Source organism: Balaenoptera borealis, assembly GCF_965194805.1.
Source record: "Balaenoptera borealis genome assembly, chromosome: 17".
NCBI classification, from domain to species: domain Eukaryota; kingdom Metazoa; phylum Chordata; class Mammalia; order Artiodactyla; family Balaenopteridae; genus Balaenoptera; species Balaenoptera borealis.
This window is the reverse complement of record NC_138876.1, coordinates 21,037,845-21,059,835: the sequence shown is the minus strand read 5'-3', so window position 1 is coordinate 21,059,835 and position 21,991 is coordinate 21,037,845. Positions and strand designations below refer to the sequence as shown.

Below are 21,991 nucleotides of genomic sequence, written 5' to 3'. Positions count from 1 at the left end.
ATGTAGTATGTTTCTATAGAAAGGATATTAATTCCACATATGACACTCATTCACAGATTTTATTACAAAGTTCAGGCAGTCACTCTGAAAACATCTATCTCATAGCCCTATGTCCTATTATAGGTTTCATGATGTACAAAGCACTGTCACATTCATTATTTCATTTATGGTTTGTTGGTACAAACCTTTGAGGTAGGTAAAGTGTTAAGAGCCCCATTTTTAGATAAAGAAACATTTTCAAAATGCTTATGTAACTCAATAAAGGTTACACATCTAGTAATGAATATTCATAATGGTGAACCCTAGACCTCATAAGAATGGTTGAACATGACCTATATAGTTTGTGTTAATTGCCTGGTCTTATTTTATTCCAATCCATTGAAAATATGCAATCCAAGTATGACAAAAGGGGTCACTCAGGATTAACTAGAATATTTGATTAACCCAAATGCCATAAAACAACATTAAATATAGTAAGTTTTCATTTTTTAGAAATACAGCCCAAATTTGTCAGCTTTCTTAAAGAAAGCAGAGTGACCCTGGGGTAGAGCTTTGAGGATGTAAATCTCCAACTTTTCCTTGAAAGCAATAATTCATGAACAAGTGCATTTGATGAAAAACCGGGCTGAGACCTTGAAGGCATGTGGTAACAGTGAGCTTATGCTCTAGGCTTCCAAGAACATATTCTGTGCAGCCAATGTGACTCGAGAATGACAGGAAGAGCTGTATGAGGTGTCCTTTTTCTCTCCAGTTCAGCCTCCTTGTATTGATCAATGGGCTTACATGCAGCTTTCCTGAGCGACATTATTCAGTGTTGTGTTGCTTCAATCTGCCAGCACTAGGTGGGGTGCAGGAAGGGGAGCATCTTGAAGGAAGGTAAATAGTAGGCAAAAAGAGATTTAAAGCTCAGACTCCACTGGAGGGAGCTCTTATGCAAGGACTAACTTGACCTTACTCAGGAGAAACACTGAAACCTGAAAGGCAATTCCTGACTCTACCTACATTTAAGAAAAATGCAAGAAGCTCCAACCTACAAAGTCACCTCTAGTCCTATATTTATATACTGTTTGATACAAGATTTCACTAAAAGACAAAGGAGAGTTTGGAGAGCTAAGTGTAATTTCTCTCTCTCTCTCTCGGCCTCAATTAAGCCATATTTTGCAAACTGTGTTACTGTTTTCTAACATGAATTATATGACTAATAAATATATTAATTCCACAAATATTTATTATTGCGAGTGAACTATTGGATTAATTCCATTATCTTGATCATGGAAGCAAAATTTTGTATTAAAAGACCTCATTTGGTTTGATTATCTTGATTATGTCTAGAAACCATTTCACTACTTTCCTGTTAGTAATATTTCCAGTCTGTTGAAAGTCAAACACTTTTAAGAGGTTCTAAAAGAGCTGCAAAAAATAAATACTAACATTATTTCTCTAAGGAACTCAAGAGTCCTTTACAGGCAACGTAGTACTTAAAATACACAGGTAAAAGCTCATTGTAATAAATTCCCCGAGACTTGCAATTTGACTGTAGTGGATCTGTGTAGTAACAAAGGCATTGATAGAAATGACTTCCCAGTCTTCTGGAGCAGGGGACGCCGCTCCGTGGCAAACTAACAAGTGAGAAAAAATTGGCTCTCAGAAATTAGCTCTTAGAAAAAATTAGAATCTAGCAGGGACAAAATGGAAAGGGTTGTGTACACAATCCTATCCTCACTCCTCTTCTTCCAAGCCCTCAATTCGACAAATGTTTTGGGTGAGCATATCTGAGGTGAGATGGGGGGAGGAACAAGGAAACATAAAAGGCTAAATTATCTTCCCGAGAGCACCCAACATCCTTTAGTCCACTGTGTACATGGGACCTTATCAAGTTTCCTATAGAAACGTCTATAGCTAAGTTATTCTTTTACAAAACAAAACTAAAAATTAATGGTTCCCTATTGCCTACTACAGAATGAATATATTCTTTAGAAGACCACTGAAGGCTCTAACCTCCGACTTTTGGCCCATTCATTTGCCTCTCCTGCCTTGTCTCCCTTCCTCACCCCATGTGCTCTCTGCCCCACCCAAAGGGCTGCAACCCAAGTGGCTTCAACCTGGACCTGCCACAGAGTCCTTCCTTGCTCTAGGCCTCATTCAAAATAGGCAGCCTTTCATCTCACTCACTCGAAAGCTCAGAGCAGTATTCCTAGGTACAGATTTGGTTGCCCCCAGATCCTGAGGTAGCCGACGAGGCATTGTGCTTCCTTCGTGGTAGAAGATGCAGCAATTTACTTGGAAGGAGATGACCCAGGACACCCTTAGCCCCTGGACCCCTAAAATCTTCAGTGAATGGGTGGTCCTTCAGTGTCACAAGTATCTCCCACACTCTGGAGTGCGTGTCTCCTTCTGAGGTCTCCAGCATACTGGCCCCCTCTTGCTCATTCTGTCTGATCAACATGATGCCATCCATGTGATGGTTCACTGTCATGTTCTGCAGGATGTCCACAGAGTCCAGAGTTCTTCTGATTATAACATGACAAGAGAGTGAGAGAGCTTTGTCTTGGGGCAAAGCAGTAAATGAAATAGTGTTTTTTGTTCCATGTGAAGGGGAACTGTTTCTGATCCTCTTTCCTGATTTAAATACGAGAGAAAACACATTTGCCAAATCAATGGCTCTGTATTATGTACCAGAGTCCTTATTAATTTGTCATAGCAATAAAACCACATAATGTATAGCAGCTATGATCAAAACTACAAGTTGGTTTATTTTGTGGTTGTCTATAGTCATTTTCCAGGATCCATCTGGTTTTTACATGGGCAAATGGGATTAAACGTAGATATGACAAAAAATACCACTGAATCCTTTAGATTTTTAAGAGTAGCATTAATCTCCAATGTCTGCTCTCAGGATGTGATACTGTTTTTGATTGACCGTCCTGACCAAGGCAAGGTACAATGAGGCAGTTTCAAAAGCTTCCACCTGACCTTCCCCACTGTCAGAGCTCTTATCTCACAGGACCAGGATGCAATGTGGCAGTTACTCCAAAAGCCAAGTGTGCCAATCCCAAAAATACATTGAGGGAATGGGGAAATGATCACTGAGTGTGTCTGCAGACCTAGTAGACCAACCAGAGCTAGCATGTGGCTAAGACCCTTTTTTTCTTTTTTTGTTGTAATATTCCTTTTTTATTGAATTATAGTTGATGTGTAAGTTACAGGTGTACAATATAGTGATTCACAATTTTTAAAGGTTATACTCCATTTTTGGTTATTATAAAATCTTGGCTATATTCCCTATGTTATACAATATATCCCTGTAGCTTATTTTATACATAATATTCTATAGTTATACCTCTTAATCCCCTACCCTATATTGCCCCTCCCCCTTCCCGCTTCCCACTGGTAATCACTAGTTTGTTCTCTATATCTGTGAGTCTGTTTCTTTTTTGTTATATTCACTAGTTGTTTTATTTTTTAGATCCCACATACAAGTGATACCATAGAGTATTCATCTTTCTCTGTCTGATTTATTTCACTTAGCTTAATGCCCTCCAAGTCCATCCATGTTGTTGCAAATGGCAAAATTTCTTTTTTATGGCTGAGAAGTATTCCATTGTGCATGTGTGTGTGTGTGTGTGTGTGTGTGTATATATACATATCACATCTTCTTTATCCATTCATCTGTTGATGGACACTTAGGCTGTTTCCATACTCTGGCAATTTTAAATATTGCTGCTATGAACATTGGAGTACATGTGTTTTTTTGAATTAGTGTTTTCATTTTTTTCAGATATATACCCAGGAGTGGACTTGCTGTGTCATATGGTAGTTCTATTCTTAGTTTTTTGAGAAACCTCCATACTGTTTTCTACAGTGGCTGCGCCAATATACATTCCCACCAACAGAGTAGGACGGTTCCCTTTTCTCCACACCCTCGCCAACATTTGCTGTTTGTGTTCTTTTTGATGATAGCCATTCTGACAGGTGTGAGGTGATATCTCATTGTGGTCTTGATTTGCATTTCCCTGATGATTAGTGATGTTGAGCATCTTTGCATGTGCCTCTCAGCCATTTGCATGTCCTCTTTGGAAAAATGTCTATTCAGTTCTCCTGTCCATTTTTTTTGCTTTTATTCCTTTGCTTTTGGAGACAGATCCAAAAAAAATATTGCTATGATTTATGTCAAACAGTGTTCTATGTTTTCTTCTGGAAGTTTTATGGTTTCCAGTCTTACACTTAAGTCTTTAATCCATTTTGCGTTTATTTCTGTATACAGTGTTAGAGAATGTTCTAATTTCATTCTTTTACATGTAGCTATCCACGTTTCGCAGCACCACTTATTGAAGAGACTGTCTTTTCTCTATAGTATAGTCTTGCCTCCTTTGTCATAGATTAGTTGACCATAGATGCGTGGGTTTATTTCTGGGCTCTCTGTTCTGTTCCATTGATCTATGTGTCTGTTTTTATGCTAGTACCACACTGTTTTGATTACTGTAGCTTTGTAGTATAGTCTGAAGTCAGGGAGCATGATTCCTCCACTTTTGTTCTTCTTTCTCAAGATTGGTTTGGCTGTTCAGGGGTCCAAGGCCCTTTTTATTACCTACCTCCCATATGCCCCAATCTAATGGAGGACGCATTGTGAAGCATCAGGTCACTAGATATCAGTGTTCATCCTATGTCCAATAGGCCTCTATATGTTTGAGTGTCACCCCTTCTCCAATATATAGTCACTCAAGTAGTCTGTTGGCTCTTTTGGAAAAGGACAGGGGAACCATTACAGTATATAATAGAGTCCTTCCCTGTGAGGACCCCACACCTCTTGAATCAGTGGAACCTACTCTGCAAACTGGCTCAGGTCTGGAAACTGGACAAGGGAATGTGACTTTATTTGGGCATCAGACCTCAGACTTCTGATCATTAATTCTTGTTTTCTTTTGATTGTGTAGGCAATCCATCTATTTTCCCATGGCAAAATATAATGTTTTATTAACCATCTTCTTAGTTCTTTGTGGGTTAAACTCCCTTGAGAACCACTCTGATCTTATCTGTGCTCAGGGGAATAATGATCTCCTGGCATTTGGTGTTAAGATCTATTTCCTGGCCTCTATTACATTGGATCCCAATTATCCCCACTGCTATTAGTGAGCCAATGTCAATGACAGTCTCTTCTACCTTCAGCTCTGGTCCACAGAAGAGAGCCAACACTGGGCTCCATGGTGATGCTGATGTCCTTCTCACCAGTGAATTCCTGACTGCCTAGGTGAAAGTCTGATTTGGGGACCCACCTATGGAAATAATCCTCTGCTGATTCTTCTTGCCTCACATAATATACCTATTCCAGCTTGTCTACTTCACTCAGCCTTTTAATTCCTTTCTCTAGTTATTTTACTAGGCAATGTTAAGTATTTCAACCTCACTCAGTATAAGCCATTGCCTTATCTAGGCTGTAGGAGCCATCCTAGCCACAAGTTTGCACCATCCCCTGGGGTCCTTGTCAGGGGGTTCAATCCTGTACCCCAAACAAGTGTCTCCAAACCAATAAACTCTCCAATAATCAATCTTATGTTTGAACTCCCTTGTTCAAGCACCCTCAGCCTCCAGCACATACTCAGGGCTGTGACTGAATGGGGGCACTGGGAAAAAATATTTCTTTGAAAGAAGGAAGAACAATTATATATATATTTCAGGTTATAGTAGTTTTTAAGTGGGAGTGGGTGTTTGCCATGCATACCTTGCAGTTTGTAATGTGAATATTTTAATAAGTATTTTTTTCTTTTAATGATTTTGTCTCTCTTCTCCCACCTTTTGTCCTTGAGTGTTCTTGCTATTAACACTATAATTTAGTTTGTAATTCTTTGTTTTAAATGTTCCTAGTTTTATTAAAAAAAAAAAAAAAAAGAAAGAAAGAAAGAAAGGACTCACCCTAGCCCCTGCTGGTCCACGATGGCTGGTCTTATAGCTCCTTTGGAGTGTAGCCCTGTTTTCCCTTATGTGATGCATTTTATCCCTGGCTGAGTTATACTGCTCCTTAACCCTGGTTAAGGACCTGGAATCAGGAAAGCAGTGGGAGCAGCTTCTGCAGTGGAATACTTACTGTCTAGTCTTCTAGTTTGGCACGAGCTGGGGGAGGCAGGTGCTAGCTCTTAAGGAGAGGAGTTGGGTAACTTCTTCAAGTCCAGAAGAGCAGATAAGTCTGAGAAATCAAATCTTCAGGCCAAATGTCCCCAACCTATGTGTCAGGGTCCTAGGTTTTACCAACTTCTCTTGACTTTGACATAGCAGGTCTGCCTCATTTGAACATTCATTCATCTTTGGAGTTCAAACACTGTATCAAATCTTGTACTTGACTGCCAGCTTTTTCTGGGTAAGACAAAGGCTTCTTTATAAGTTGGCAAAGATATTCAATGCAACTTAGTAATAACCATCCAATTCCATTGTCTTGATCTTTATTATTTCTTGGTACACGTCAAATCCTGATCTACTGCCCTGGACAGTACATGTCTCATCCCATCTCAACATCCCAGCTCCCCATGGGTGAACATTTTAACAACTGGGCAACTACCTTGTACTAGGGGCTACCTGTGAGGGATAGGATCCTCGTCAGCCAGTCAGTGAGTGGTCCATTTCCAAAGTACCATTTTACACACCTGTTTTTTCAGCCACTCCTGGTACCAACTGTGCTATGTTGGATTCTCCAGGAGGGAAAGGCTGAGATGGACTTTGGAATGTAAGCAGTTTCTTAGAGACTAACTTCTATAAAAAGAAAAAGAAGGAAGCTGGATTGGACAGGGGGAGCCATTAGACTGTGATACAGATCTCACAAGTCTCTGCTAGCCCAAAGGAGAACTCTGGAACAAAGATTGCTCATTGGAGGAACCAGGCATCAGGTGGAAATGGCCAGGGCCTCATTCCACCACCCTGCTTGGTCATTGGCCAGGGACTGACCTGAGAGTATCAAGACCTTGGCTCAAAGGCTGAGGTGCATGAGGAAGAAGCACAGAGCTGCAGACTGCCAGCTAATCACACCCTTTGCAGCTGGTCTGGGAGTCCTTTCTTGAAAGAACTGAGTAGCACATCTCCACATCTGCCACACTTATGTCCTCTCACACAAATGCTTAAGGGGTGATAAGCCAAGCTCTAGATCACAAGATAAATGCTGTACTGTGTCTTCAGCAGATACACAAAAGAATCTTTGACTTCTTAGTCAAAGTAGGGAGGGAGGGAGAAGTGGGATTGTTTAACTGTAAGACAGTGTTTCTCAGAAGGCCTTTGTGGTATCTTAGGGATTTCAGATTTGTGGTTAGGGGTTCTACAACAGATTGTGATTGGAAATAAAACACATTACCTTTTAAACTTAATGGGCCACTCAATGTTAGTGCTTGCAGAGGTAAGTAGTGACTGAATGGCCCTATTAGGTTTGTGATAAAGGTCTTCCGATCCTGTATGAGGAGGCTCAGTAGGATCATGTTCATCTGCTTGAGTCAATTTTCAGTTTTTGATGTGGGATAAAGGAGGTCATTGATAATTGGTGAACACCTTATTGCACAAAAGTGCAAAGAGGACAGAAGGCTGATGGTGTCAGCTTACCTCGCCCAGTCGCCCATCGTGTGTCACCAACTGACTTATGAGAAATTTCTATCTTAAGGAAGGAATTTTCACATGCCATGGCTTAGCCACCCCCTGCCATTTTGCTATTGCTGTGAATGTTGCAAAATATGAACTGTGTAAATGCTAACTCAATTTTGTTATGAAGTTTTTACACTTTGGGTGACTTTCTCATTTAGTTTTTTAGACCCTTATATTTTATATATTATTAATGTTTGTGTTTAAAAACACATCTGATGATATAATGTGGTAAGTTTTTAAGGCAGATATAAGATGGAAGAGAAGGATTCTAGTCTTTGGTTCATAAACAAGTCTGATATGTCTACTGATGAAGAATTATAATTTTCTGAGTCATTTCACTGCACTAGTGAAACAAACATACACACACACACGACGTTTGGCACTGCAATGAAATGCCAATGCTTTGTTTAAAACAATCATCTATACATATATAGAGATATAGATAATTTTTTCCAGTGCAAACGCTCAGGAGCCAAGTTATTTAGTGTTAGTATGAATTGCCCAGAAAAGTAAAGGTAACACAATTGTTAAGAACCTAGGGAGATTAACCAAGATGGCGGAGTAGAAGGACGTGCTCTCACTCCCTCTTGCGAGAGCACCAGAATCACAACTGGCTGCTGGACAATCATCGACAGGAAGACACTGGAACTCACCAAGGAGGATACCCCACGACCAAGGACAGAGGAGAAGCCACAGTGAGACGGTAGGAGGGGTGCAATCAGAGAAAAATCAAATCCCATAACTGCTGGGTGGGTGACTCACAGACTGGCAAACACTTATACCACAGAAGTCCACCCACTGGAGTGAAGCTTCCGAGCCCCACGTCAGGCTTCCCAACCTGGGGGTCTGGCAACGGGAGGAGGAATTCCTAGAGAATCAGACTTTGAAGCCTACTGGGAATTGATTGCAGGACTTTGACAGGACTGGGGGAAACAGAGACCCCACTCTTGGAGGGCACACACAAAGTAGTGTGCGCATCGGGACCCAGGGGAAGGAGCAGTGAGCCTGGGGGAGACTGAACCAGACCTACCTGCTGGTGTTGGGGGGTCTCCTGCAGAGGCGGGAGGTGGCTCTGTTTCACCGTGGGGACAAGGACACTGGCAGCGGAGGTTCTGGGAAGTGCTCCTTGGCATGAGCCCTCCCAGAGTCTGCCATTAACCCCATCAAAGAGCCCAGGTAGGCTCCAGTGTTGAGTTGCCTCAGGCAAAACAACCAACAGGGAGGGAACCCAGCCCCACCCATCAACAGTCAAGTGGATTAAAGTGTTACGGAGCTCTGTCCGACACAGCACAGTCAGCTCTACCCACCACCAGAGCCTCCCATCAAGCCTCTTAGATAGCCTCAACCACCAGAGGGCAGACAGCAGAAGCAAGAAAAACTACAATCCTGCAGCCTGTGGACCAAAACCCACAGTTACAGAAAGACAGACAAGATGAAAAGGCAGAGGGCTATATATCAGATGAAGGAACAAGAAAAAAACCCAGAAAAACAACTAAATGAAGTGGAGATAGGCAACCTTCCAGAAAAAGAATTCAGAATAATGATAGTGAAGATGATCCAGGACCTTGGAATAAGAATGGAGGCAAAGATTGAGAAGATGCAAGAAATGATTAACAAAGACCTAGAAGAATTAAAGAACAAACAAACAGAGATGACCAATACAATAACTGAAATGAAAACTACACTAGAAGGAATCAATAGCAGAATAACTGAGGCAGAAGAATGGATAAGTGACCTGGAAGACAGAATGGTGGAATTCACTGCTGCGGAACAGAATAAAGAAAAAAGAATGAAAAGAAATGAAGACAGCCTAAGAGACCTCTGGGACAACATTAAACGCAACAACATTTGCATTATAGGGGTCCCAGAAGGAGAAGAGAGAGAGAAAGGGCCAGAGAAAATATTTGAAGAGATTATAGTCGAAAACTCCCCTAACATGGGAAAGGAAATAGCCACCCAAGTCCAGGAAGTGCAGAGAGTCCCATACAGGAGAAACCCAAGGAGAAACATGCCAAGACACATAGTAATCAAAATGGCAAAAATTAAAGACAAAGAAAAAGTATTGAAAGCAGCAAGGGAAAAACGACAAATAACATACAAGGGAACTCCCATAAGGTTAACAGCTGATTTCTCAGCAGAAACTCTACAAGCCAGAAGGGAGTGGCATGATATACTTAAAGTGATGAAAGGGAAGACCCTACAACCAAGATTACTCTACCCGGCAAGGATCTCATTTAGATTTGATGGAGAAATCAAAAGCTTTACAGACAAGCAAATGCTAAGAGAATTCAGCACCACCAAACCAGCTCTACAACAAATGCTAAAGGAACTTCTCTAAGTGGGAAACACAAGAGAAGAAAAGGACCTACAAAAACAAACCCAAAACAATTAAGAAAATGGTCATAGGAACATACATATCGATAATTACCTTAAACGTGAATGGATTAAATGCTCCAACCAAAAGACACAGGCTTGCTGAATGGATACAAAAACAAGACCCATATATATGCTGTCTACAAGAGACCCACTTCAGACCTAGGGACACATACAGACTGAAAGTGAGGGGATGGAAAAAGATATTCCATGCAAATGGAAATCAAAAGAAAGCTGGAGTAGCTATACTCATCTCAGATAAAATAGACTTTAAAGTAAAGAATGTTACAAGAGACAAAGAAGGACACTACATAATGATCAAGGGATCAATCCAAGAAGAAGATATAACAATTATAAATATTTATGCACCCAACATAGGAGCACCTCAATACATAAGGCAACTGCTAACAGCTCTAAAAGAGGAAATCGACAGTAACACAATAATAGTGGGGGACTTTAACACCTCACTTACACCAATGGACAGATCATCCAAAATGAAAATAAATAAGGAAACAGAAGCTTTAAATGACACAATAGACCAGATAGATTTAATTGATATTTATAGGACATTCCATCCCAAAACAGCAGATTACACTTTCTTCTCAAGTGCGCACGGAACATTCTCCAGGATAGATCACATCTTGGGTCACAAATCAAGCCTCAGTAAATTTAAGAAAATTGAAATCATATCAAGCATCTTTTCTGACCACAATGCTATGAGATTAGAAATGAATTACAGGGAAAAAAACGTAAAAAAGACAAACACATGGAGGCTAAACAGTACGTTACTAAATAACCAAGAGATCACTGAAGAAATCAAAGAAGAAATCAAAAAATACCTAGAGACAAATGACAATGAAAACACGACGACCCAAAACCTATGGGATGCAGCAAAAGCAGTTCTAAGAGGGAAGTTTATAGCTATACAAGCCTACCTAAAGAAACAAGAAAAATCTCAAGTAAACAATCTAACCTTACACCTAAAGAAAGTAGAGAAAGAAGAACAAACAAAACCCAAAGTTAGCAGAAGGAAAGAAATCATAAAGATCAGAGCAGAAATAAATGAAATAGAAACAAAGAAAACAATAGCAAAGATCAATAAAACTAAAAGTTGGTTCTTTGAGAAGATAAAATTGATAAGCCATTAGCCAGACTCATCAAGAAAAAGAGGGAGAGGACTCAAGTCAATAAAATCAGAAATGAAAAAGGAGAAGTTACAACAGACACTGCAGAAATACAAAGCATCCTAAGAGACTACTACAAGCAACTTTATGCCAATAAAATGGACAACCTGGAAGAAATGGACAAATTCTTAGAAAGGTATAACCTTCCAAGACTGAACCAGGAAGAAACAGAAAATATGAACAGACCAATCACAAGCAATGAAATTGAAACTGTGATTAAAAATCTTCCAACAAACAAAAGTCCAGAACCAGATGGCTTCACAGGTGAATTCTATCAAACATTTAGAAAAGAGCTAACACCTATCCTTCTCAAACTCTTCCAAAAAATTGCAGAGGAAGGAACACTCCCAAACTCATTCTATGAGGCCATCATCACCCTGATACCAAAACCAGACAAAGACACTACAAAGAAAGAAAATTACAGACCGATATCACTGATGAATATAGATGCAAAAATCCTCAACAAAATACTAGCAAACAGAATCCAACAACACATTAAAAGGATCATACACCACGATCAAGTGGGATTTATCCCAGGGATGCAAGGATTCTTCAATATATGCAAATCAATCAATGTGATACACCATATTAACAAACTGAAGAAGAAAAACCATATGATCATCTCAATAGATGCAGAAAAAGCTTCTGACAAAATTCAACACCCACTTATGATAAAAACTCTCCAGAAAGTGGGCATAGAGGGAACCTACCTCAACATAATAAAGGCCATATATGACAAACCCACAGCAAACATCATTCTCAATGGTGAAAAACTGAAAGCATTTCCTCTAAGATCAGGAACGAGACAAGGATGTCCACTCTCACCACTATTATTCAACATAGTTCTGGAAGTCTTAGCCACGGCAATCAGAGAAGAAAAAGAAATAAAAGGAATACAAATTGGAAAAGAAGAAGTAAAACTGTCACTGTTTGCGGATGACATGATATTATACATAGAGAATCCTAAAACTGCCACCAGAAAACTGCTAGAGCTAATTAATGAATATGGTAAAGTTGCAGGATACAAAATTAATGCACAGAAATCTCTTGCATTCCTATACACTAATGATGAAAAATCTGAAAGAGAAATTATGGAAACACTCCCATTTACCATTGCAACAAAAAGAATAAAATACCTAGGAATAAACCTACCTAGGGAGACAAAAGACCTGTATGCAGAAAACTATAAGACACTGATGAAAGAAATTAAAGATGATACCAACAGATGGAGAGATATACCATGTTCTTGCATTGGAAGAATCAACATTGTGAAAATGAGTATACTACCCAAAGCAATCTACAGATTGAATGCAATCCCTATCAAATTACCAATGGCATTTTTTACGGAACTAGAACAAATCATCTTAAAATTTGTATGGAGACACAAAAGACCCCGAATAGCCAAAGCAGTCTTGAGGGAAAAAAACGGAGCTGGAGGAATCAGACTCCCTGACTTCAGACTATACTACAAAGCTACAGTAAACAAGACAATATGGTACTGGCACAAAAACAGAAACATAGATCAATGGAACAAGATAGAAAGCCCAGAGATAAACCCATGCACCTATGGTCAACTAATCTATGACAAAGGAGGCAAAGATATACAATGGAGAAAAGACAGTCTCTTCAATAAGTGGTGCTGGGAAAACTGGACAGCTACATGTAAAAGAATGAAATTAGAATACTCCCTAACACCATACACAAAAATAAACTCAAAATGGATTCGAGACCTAAATGTAAGACTGGACACTATAAAACTCTTAGAGGAAAACATAGGAAGAACACTCTTTGACATAAATCACAGCAAGATCTTTTTTGATCCACCTCCTAGAGTAATGGAAATAAAAACAAAAATCAACAAATGGGACCTAATGAAACTTCAAAGCTTTTGCACAGCAAAGGAAACCATAAACAAGACGAAAAGACAACCCTCAGAATGGGAGAAAATATTTGCAAAGGAATCAACGGACAAAGGATTAATCTCCAAAATATATAAACAGCTCATTCAGCTCAAGATTAAAGAAACAAACACCCCAATCCAAAAATGGGCAGAAGACCTAAATAGACATTTCTCCAAAGAAGACATACAGACGGCCACGAAGCACATGAAAAGATGCTCAACATCACTAATCATTAGAGAAATGCAAATCAAAACTACAATGAGGTATCACCTCACACCAGTTAGAATGGGCATCATCAGAAAATCTACAAACAACAAATGCTGGAGAGGGTGTGGAGAAAAGGGAACACTCTTGCACTGTTGGTGGGAATGTAAATTGATACAGCCACTATGGAGAACAATATGGAGGTTCCTTAAAAAACTAAAAATAGAACTACCATATGACCCAGCAATCCCACTACTGGGCATACACCCTGAGAAAACCATGATTCAAAAAGAGTCATGTACCACAATGTTCATCGCAGCTCTATTTACAATAGCCAGGACATGGAAGCAACCTAAGTGTCCATCGACAGATGAATGGATAAAGAAGATGTGGCGCATATATACAATGGAATATTACTCAGCCATAAAGGGAAACGAAATTGAGTTATTTGTAGTGAGGTGGATGGACCTAGAGTCTGTCATACAGAGTGAAGTAAGTCAGAAAGAGAAAAACAAATATCGTATATTAACGCATGTATGTGGAACCTAGAAAAATGGGACAGATGAGCCAGTTTGCAGGGCAGAGGTTGAGACACAGATGTAGAGAACGGACATATGGACACCAAGGGGGGAAAACTGCGATGGGGTGGGTATGGTGTTGTGCTGAATTGGGCGATTGGGATTGACAGGTATACACTGATGTGTATAAAATTGATGCCTAATAAGAACCTGCAGTATAAAAACACAAACAAACAAAACAACTAATACTAAACTTTCATTGGGTTATTTGTATGGAAATATGTTAATATAAATGTTTCAGACATTACATGAAATTTCTAAAAATCTTATATGTTCTGGTATAATGTTATAAGTCATAATCCTAGTTATTACCTTAAAATGTATATCTCAGAAATAACTAATTTTCCTGTCAACTGCATTATTATGAACTTTCATCAAATTTTTAACTGTGGTCATTTTTAAGTCTTTTGTCATTTACAGACAGTTCTGTGTGTACTCTGATGCTTTTGCAAATATGTTCCTATAAAAGGGTTTCATCTTTAAGAAATTCATGGAAAAGACTCTGACAAGTACAGGTTTCTGGTAACTGACTGTACTGCTGAACTGAATGAATAAGCATTTTCAGAACTCTAATGAAAAACTGATGAACTCATAAAAGTGCTAACAAAAGATCAAGATGAAAAAAAAATTTAATTACATGGGACTGAGTGAACTGATGAGGATGAGTATAATTTTTGTGACTTTCTGTCTAAATTAAAAAAAAAAAATCCAACAAGGACTCAGAGGCAAAGAATATACAAATCAATTTTCACTGCAAAGTAAAGGAGCTGTTACAGTGGAGGATTACTGGACTGAATGTCAATATTATGACATAGTATGAGTGTGTTTCATGTTTGGTAATTGCAATCATTGTTGCTTTTGTTGTGGTCATCCATTTACAATGCTTGGTGTCAGTCTATTTATCTCTTGTAAAAATAAAATACAGTGTGTGTGTGTGAAAAAAAAAAAAAGAACCTAATAATGCCAGCATGTAATATTCAAGTGAATAAAATGCTAGGACATATGCAGTAACAGAAGTTGAAAAGGTTTCACTGTCAGTACAATAAGTCAATATATTAGTAACACTTGTCAATAATTTTCACATATAAATAACATTTTTAAAAATCTATTTGGATTTTTCATTAAATCTACCAAGCCTACCTTTTAACAAATTAAACTCTTCTTCTGCTTAAGTCAGTTATTTAATAGAAATGTATTATCGTTGCCTTATGAGTTTTTTAAAAAATTGTTAAAAGGAAAGAAAAAAATAACTTCAAAAAAGGTAAGCTGAGCTTACCTACTAGAGTTTTTTTTAAGAAAGTTTGGCTACAAAGATATTTTCAGTTTCAAGTAGGGAGTAAACCTACTCTTGTACATGTCATCTACCATATACAATAGCTCCTCAGCAACTGGGTGGTGATAAGACTTTCAAGCCTACTGGGATGAGGTTTTAAAAAAAATCAAGCAAGAATTTAAAAACCGAAAGAACTGATGTTTACTGCACCTTCACTACTGACTAGTATAAGAGTGTGAGAAGGAAGAACCATACAAAAAGAATATCTCAAAAGTTGGTCAAATAAACTTATCTACAGAAAAATATCTTTCTACACTCAAAAGAGTGTTGAGGGTTATTATTGGATTACTATATGTACAACTCACTGATCCCACTAATGTATTGAGAGCTGTAGATATAATAATTTTATACAGGGATTCCCTGAGACCTGAAAATTGTTTCAAAGGTTCTTCTGGGGTAAAAAGACTAAAAAAGGCTGCTTTGGGTTTTTTCTCACCCTTCATCATCTTCCCTGCCATGTACAACTTCCAAATCAGGGTGAACATTTGTAAAAACCAGCAACTAAAGTTTTATTTAATGACTTGGGAATTATTTCCTTGAACTAAAAAACACTGTTCCTTCTTAACTACATTAAGGCTTAGTCTGAGACACAAACTACTAACTCAAATAATGGGAAGACAGGAAATATAAATGGTTAATGGTTAAAATGGACAGTTCTCTAGTGAAAGGGACCAAAATATACTCAGGAGAAGGATCTCAGAATAAAATTAAAGCCTAAACTTGGAGAAATAAATTTGGAAGGATGCCATGGTTGATTTAGAGGCAAGCAAATTAAACTTAGTGAATTTCAAATTAATTTCACAGATGTATCCAATTCTGATATGGCTGGCAGGGTTCCAGGTTATATTGGAACATAAAGAAAAAGCAAAAATCTCACTTCAATTTTCTTTGGCAATGTGAGATGCTTGATGCCTAATTGTGTTTTTATATGTATGTTTGTGTGTGTTTGTGCATGAGTGTGTGTTTTTGTAGGTATCTAATAAACATGATATAAAAATTAACAAAGGGAAAAAGTACCCAGTCTGCAAGTCAGCTAGGAAATAAATTCTCAGATACTTGTCAAGGAAAATATCAAGTAAATATTTATTGGGTCTAGTTTTAAGAACTGCCAGATACATCTTGTTATGACTTTGAAAATAAACTTGATCCTTACTCAAGGGGCAGGATTATATATTAGTGATGTATATATTATAGCTGAAATCTTGATTCCATACATCTTGTATAGAAATTAAAAAATAACAGCTGCCTGAAATATATATTTAATGTGTGATGTTTAATATCCAATATTATATATATGCATGCATTCTTACTATCTCAGAAGACTACAGGATATTATTTACACATACTTATATACATGGATATTATTCACCTTTTGATTCATTCTTGTCCCCTGAGACACTATGCTCTTTTTAGATATTTGCAAACAGGTCCACAGCTACTATGAGACCTTTCTAAAGTTTAGAGGCTCCCACCCCGTATAATTTCAAACATATAAAAATACACCCATGTCACATGTTAAATATAGCTTCTCTAAAAATTTTGAAAGGTTTTTAAAATTTTTATGAATTTTTTTCCAGATCTTAAAAAGGCTATTGACAAGCTCATATACTAGTCTATGGCAACTACTACTAAAGCTGTAGTGCCTAATGGATAAAACTGCCATTTGGTTACCACTAATGATGCTGTCTTCTTATTGTACTTGGTATAAAACCAAGTTTTGTACCATGATCTATAATGCTCTATATGAATTTTAATAATCTCCTCTGACCCCACCTCATGTACTATTCCATTTATTACTGTGTCCAAGTCACACTGGCAGTTTTTTTGTTCTAAGGACTCATCGTGCATTGAAAAGAGAGAGGATAGCAGATTAAGAAAGTATGGGTGTTGAGGGAAGGGTTAAGAACTGAGCATGCCTATAGGCAGACAGGAAATAGCTTTGGAGAGAAACACAATCAGAAGAAGGAGAAGAAGAAAGGACCTGTCTTTTTTTTTTTGGCTGCCTTGGGTTTTCGTTGCTGCGCACGGGCTTTCTCTAGCTGCGGCGAGCGGGGGCTACTCTTCCTTGCGGTGCGCAGCCTTCTCATTGTGGTGGCTTCTCTTGTAGTGGAGCACGGGCTCTAGGCACGCGGGCTTCAGTAGTTGTGGCTCGCAGACTCTAGAGTGCAGGCTCAGTAGCTGTGGAGCACGGGCTTAGTTGCTCCGCGGCATGTGGGATCTTCCCGGACCATGGATCGAACTCGTGTCCCCTGTATTGGCAGGCGGATTCTTAACCACTGTGCCGTCAGGGAAGTCCCAGGACCTGTCTTTTTTGATTTTTGAATTACCGCCTAGCGCAGTGACTAGGTAGCCCATGGTAGGAGACCTCAAATAAATCTTTCTCTAAGGACACTGTGGTGCAGTGATGCCCTGGTATCAAAGAGAGTGTGTTGGTTTCCTACTGCTGGGAAAATATCTTCTTCCAAGCTCCCTCACATGCTTGATGATAGGCTTTGGGTCCTCACAGGCTATTGGACCAAAAAGCCTCACTTTCTCACTGACTGTTTGCCAGAGGCTGTTCTCAATTCCGTGTCACACGGGCCTCTCCATAAGGCAACTCACAACCTGACAGCTGGCTTCTCTCAGAGCAAGCAAGTGAGAGAGCAAGAGAGGTTGAGAACCCAAGACAGAAACCAAAGTTTTGTATCACCAAATCTTGGAAAGGTCATCCCATTACTTGTGCCACACTTTTATTCTTTAGAAGTGAGTCACTGGCACCGTCCTCAAGGTCATATTAGGACAACCAGCCTGTGCCTAGTCCTGACAATCAAGACTAGTTGGAAGTGGTGGCATTCGCAAAGCCATTCATAACCAAGTTTCACCCTTCCTTTGAGTAATATACCCATTCAAATCCTTGGTCCAACAGCCCATTGGTGGCTGGGTCTCACGTCTATATCCCAGGGATGATGTCCAAAGGTGAACCAATGGAAGCCCAGGACACATAATACAAAGCTGAGTCTCTCAGAATGCATTTCTGAATCCATTTGATACATCCACATGACACACTCCTTGGGTCATCGGAAATAATGAGGTGAGTGTTGGCTGAGCCACATTCAACATCACATCCATTGTAGAAAGGAAATACTTTCACAAACAGACAGACCACATGGCCCAAATAGCCCTTTTTCATTTTAGCTGGTTTCTTATTGCTCTTCAGCAGATAACACATTCCACACAAATCTTTCTTGAACTCCCCAACTAAGACTAAATTAATTACCCATGTGAACACAGATCCTGTGTCATTATAGAAAACTACTTAAGTAGTAGACATTTTTGAGGAAGAAAGAAAGCAATACAAAATATGAAAGAAAGCAGGACAGAATAATTTTTGAAATACTGAGCTTTGGTTTTCTCCCTCTGTACTGTCCAGTCATCCTTTCCCAAATCAAACACTTGGTCACAAATTAGAATTATGTGATTTTTTTTCCCTGTGAGTCTAAGAAAAAAGGACAACATTATGTCAGGTACCTTGTGAGAACACCAAGAACAGACAGAAGTTCTTCCCCCGTCTACCAGGGATGCCCTCCAGGCTTGGGCACAGGGAGGGAGAACAGTGATGGGCCAGCAATTTAGAACCTGGAGGAGATGAGACAGAACTGGGTGGAAGACAATGGATAGGGAAGGTACCTCTGCTTTGGATGTGAAATGATGAGAGTATCCAGCAAATATTGGCAAATGATTGCTGTGGAAATGATTAAAGACTATTTAAATTAATTACCTTAATATAACCTGCATCCCTTCCACCCGAGCCACCATCCCCATCATCTCCCAATTTTGATTTCTACTCTTCAAACCATGATCACCAAAGAGTCATATAAAACTGCAAAGAACAGGTTTTGAATTTTTAAAATTTATCTCATTTTGTAAATGCGATATAAGGGAAATAGTAGCATTATAAAATAACATAAAAAAAGAAGTGAGTCACTAAGTGGAGCCCACACTCAAGGAGAGGAGTTACACCAGGGCATGAGTACATGGAAGTGGGGATCATTGGAAGCCTTCTTAGAGCCACATTTACTATCTAGCAGATGATTCAGATATCTAAACAAATAACAGTATAGAATGTCAACTAATAATTTACAAAGCAGATAACCTAGAATATTTATCCCTTTCTGGAGCAGAGAAGAAAATCCTCAGAGCAGGTAACATTTAAACCAAGGCTGGGATAAAGTATAGAAATTCGCTAGCCAGAGAAAACAGTATGAGCAAAGAATAGATGCAGAGATGTTTATAGCATCTTCCTGGGACTTCAAGAATTTCAGCGAGCTTGAAGGAAGTGTTGGAGAAAGTGGCTATAGATGGGAGTGAAAGACACAGACTTCTGAAGATCACGGAGTTTCCCAACTGTTATGCTGAAGAGTTTAGACCCCATCCTATACTTGACAGAATTCCCAACAGGAAAGAGATGAAAATCATATCTTAGAAAAATAACTCTAATAACAATGTATAGAATGACTGGGAATAGGGGCAAAAAGAAATCAAGGAGACCATTTGGGAGCACATTGTGGCAGCCTAGATAAAGATACAGTGCATTAAACTAAGGTAGTAGCCATGGATGTAGAGAAGTAGTGACAAACTTGACAGTTATGGATGGACAGGGGTTGTTGAAAGAGAGCAAAGAAAGGATGACTTCAAGGTTCCTGGCTTGCATGATTAGGCAGATGTTGATGACATGAACCACAGGTGGATGGATCAAAGAGGATAAATTTCTCTTTGGATATATTGAGTTTTGAGTATCCTATAGGACATCATAGATAAAATATGGATAGGCTTTACTGCATAGACAGCGAAAGGGGGAGTAAATATAGAACAATCATCATTTGGATAGAGATAAGCAAGATCAAGTTCAGTTTCACAAATATTTATTGAATACCTACTACATTCTTGCCGCCATACTAAATGTGGTATCATAATGAGTTATGCCAAAGTATTAATATGTATATTATATTCTTTTTTTAACATCTTTATTGGAGTATAATTGCTTTACAATGGTGTGTTAGTTTCTGCTTTATAACAAAGTGAATGAGCTATACATATACACATATCCCCATATCCCCTCCCTCTTGCGTCTCCCTCCCTCCCACCCTCCCTATCCCACCCCTCTAGGTGGTCACCAAAGCACCGAGCTGATCTCCCTGTGCTATGCGGCTGCTTCCCACTAGCTATCGGTTTTACATTTGGTAGTGTATATATGTCCATGCCACTCTCTCACTTTGTCCTATATATTATATTCTAAAGAAAAAAAAGATTTTCTGGAGTAGTAAGTCATTAACTTCAGATTCACCATTATACATATACTATCCCCAAAGTATAAATTCTGGACTTCCAAAATAAACACAGAAATCAAAGTGAACACGAAGAAGAAAATGTATGACCAAAACACACACCAAGCAACCATATTTGAATCGTGTATATTGTTTCCAAGAGTTTGTCTTTTATTAATATTTACTTTCTCTTGATTCAATTAGGCGTGTAGCCTGTAATTTTGAGGCAATTCTGTATTTTATGTGGCTGAGTTTTACACAAACCATTAATACAATGTAGGAAAAGATAATACTCAATGAATCTCTTATGTATTAACTTGATTACTAGAATTAAGTTGGATAGTTTCATTCTGAAGTCGTGTTTAACACATAATGCTTATGCAGCTTAGGAGAGTTTGCATTTCACAGCTAGTTAATTAAAGTTTGTAGTTACTTATTAAAATTATAATTGCACAGTGCCATGACTGGGGGTCTTTTAAAAATCAAATTATTGTTAACCAAAGTGGCTCTGAGATTTTAGTGTGTGTGCTTGTGTGTGTGTGTGCATGTGTGTGCATGTTTTAACAGCACAATATTTAAGACTTTTTTCCTCATTAATCTGTTCTTGAAAAAAAAAATATGAGCCACAACTGCTTAGTTTCAGTGGCAGGTTTGTGTGTTCTGTCCCCAAACGCTTTCCTATTAGCTTTTTCTCACTCTTCAGAAGCACCACTACAAGGCTCTTGCTTACCTTCTCCAGATCCTAAACATCACACGTTTTACAAAAAATTATGCATATGCTATCAGTTTCAATGTAGTCTATCCACTTTAACTTCATAGTTTGAACCAAAGATGTTTAATTCCTAAAACGTGCCTAACACATCAATGCTCTCTCCTGATTGCTTGCCCAGTTAGACAATGTCACAAACCTACAATGGTTCCAACAATGAGAGTAACTGAAGGAAAGGGGAACTGTGAATTTTAAAAAATTGTCTTCAGCCTATACATAATTTCTCTTCCCAGCAAACGAAAAAAAGGCAAACATGGGTATGTTTTCAACCATTTGAAAAATAAGTGCCCCTAAAACAAGAAAATACTTTAAATGATGTAATGCGAGATAACCACTGGATGGTGGTGGAAGTTGAATTCAAGCAATTCCCTCGGTTTCACACTCTATCCAAAGCAATTATGAAAATTTGCACATTTCCTTATATTTAGACCTGAAAATGATATAATAGACTTTAAAAGTGCATTTATTTAACTAGCTTTCCCTTTCCCTTTTATTCTTATTTAGTTGACTTTTCCATTTAGTTGACTTTTCATAGAAATGTGCTTGCAAACAAATTTTGATTCCTTAAGATTTTCTATTAATGCTTGAAATGCACCAGGATATATTTTCATCTAGATTCAACCTGATTGAAACACTATAGTAGACAGAGATTTTCAGTAAGAAATACCAATAAAGGAATTTCTCAACACTGGAAATAAACTTGTCTATTTTATTCACTAATATACACCTAGA

The 21,991-nt window shown here is 38.5% G+C and overlaps 2 long non-coding RNA genes across 2 annotated transcripts in view; one reads left to right on the top strand and one right to left on the bottom strand.

The window, feature by feature from the left end:
- Positions 1-14,753, top strand: part of LOC309615229 — a 251,742-nt gene extending 236,989 nt beyond the window's left edge. The window contains exon 2 of the long non-coding RNA XR_014236652.1: positions 14,339-14,753. This is a non-coding gene — a long non-coding RNA (uncharacterized lncRNA). The remainder of the gene's footprint in view (positions 1-14,338) is intronic.
- Positions 1,878-20,286, bottom strand: LOC309615196. The gene is made up of 2 exons (XR_014236618.1): positions 14,809-20,286; positions 1,878-8,149 (listed from the first exon to the last, which is right to left on the bottom strand). It is a non-coding gene; the product is annotated as an uncharacterized lncRNA (long non-coding RNA).
- Positions 20,287-21,991: the final 1,705 nt, after the last annotated feature.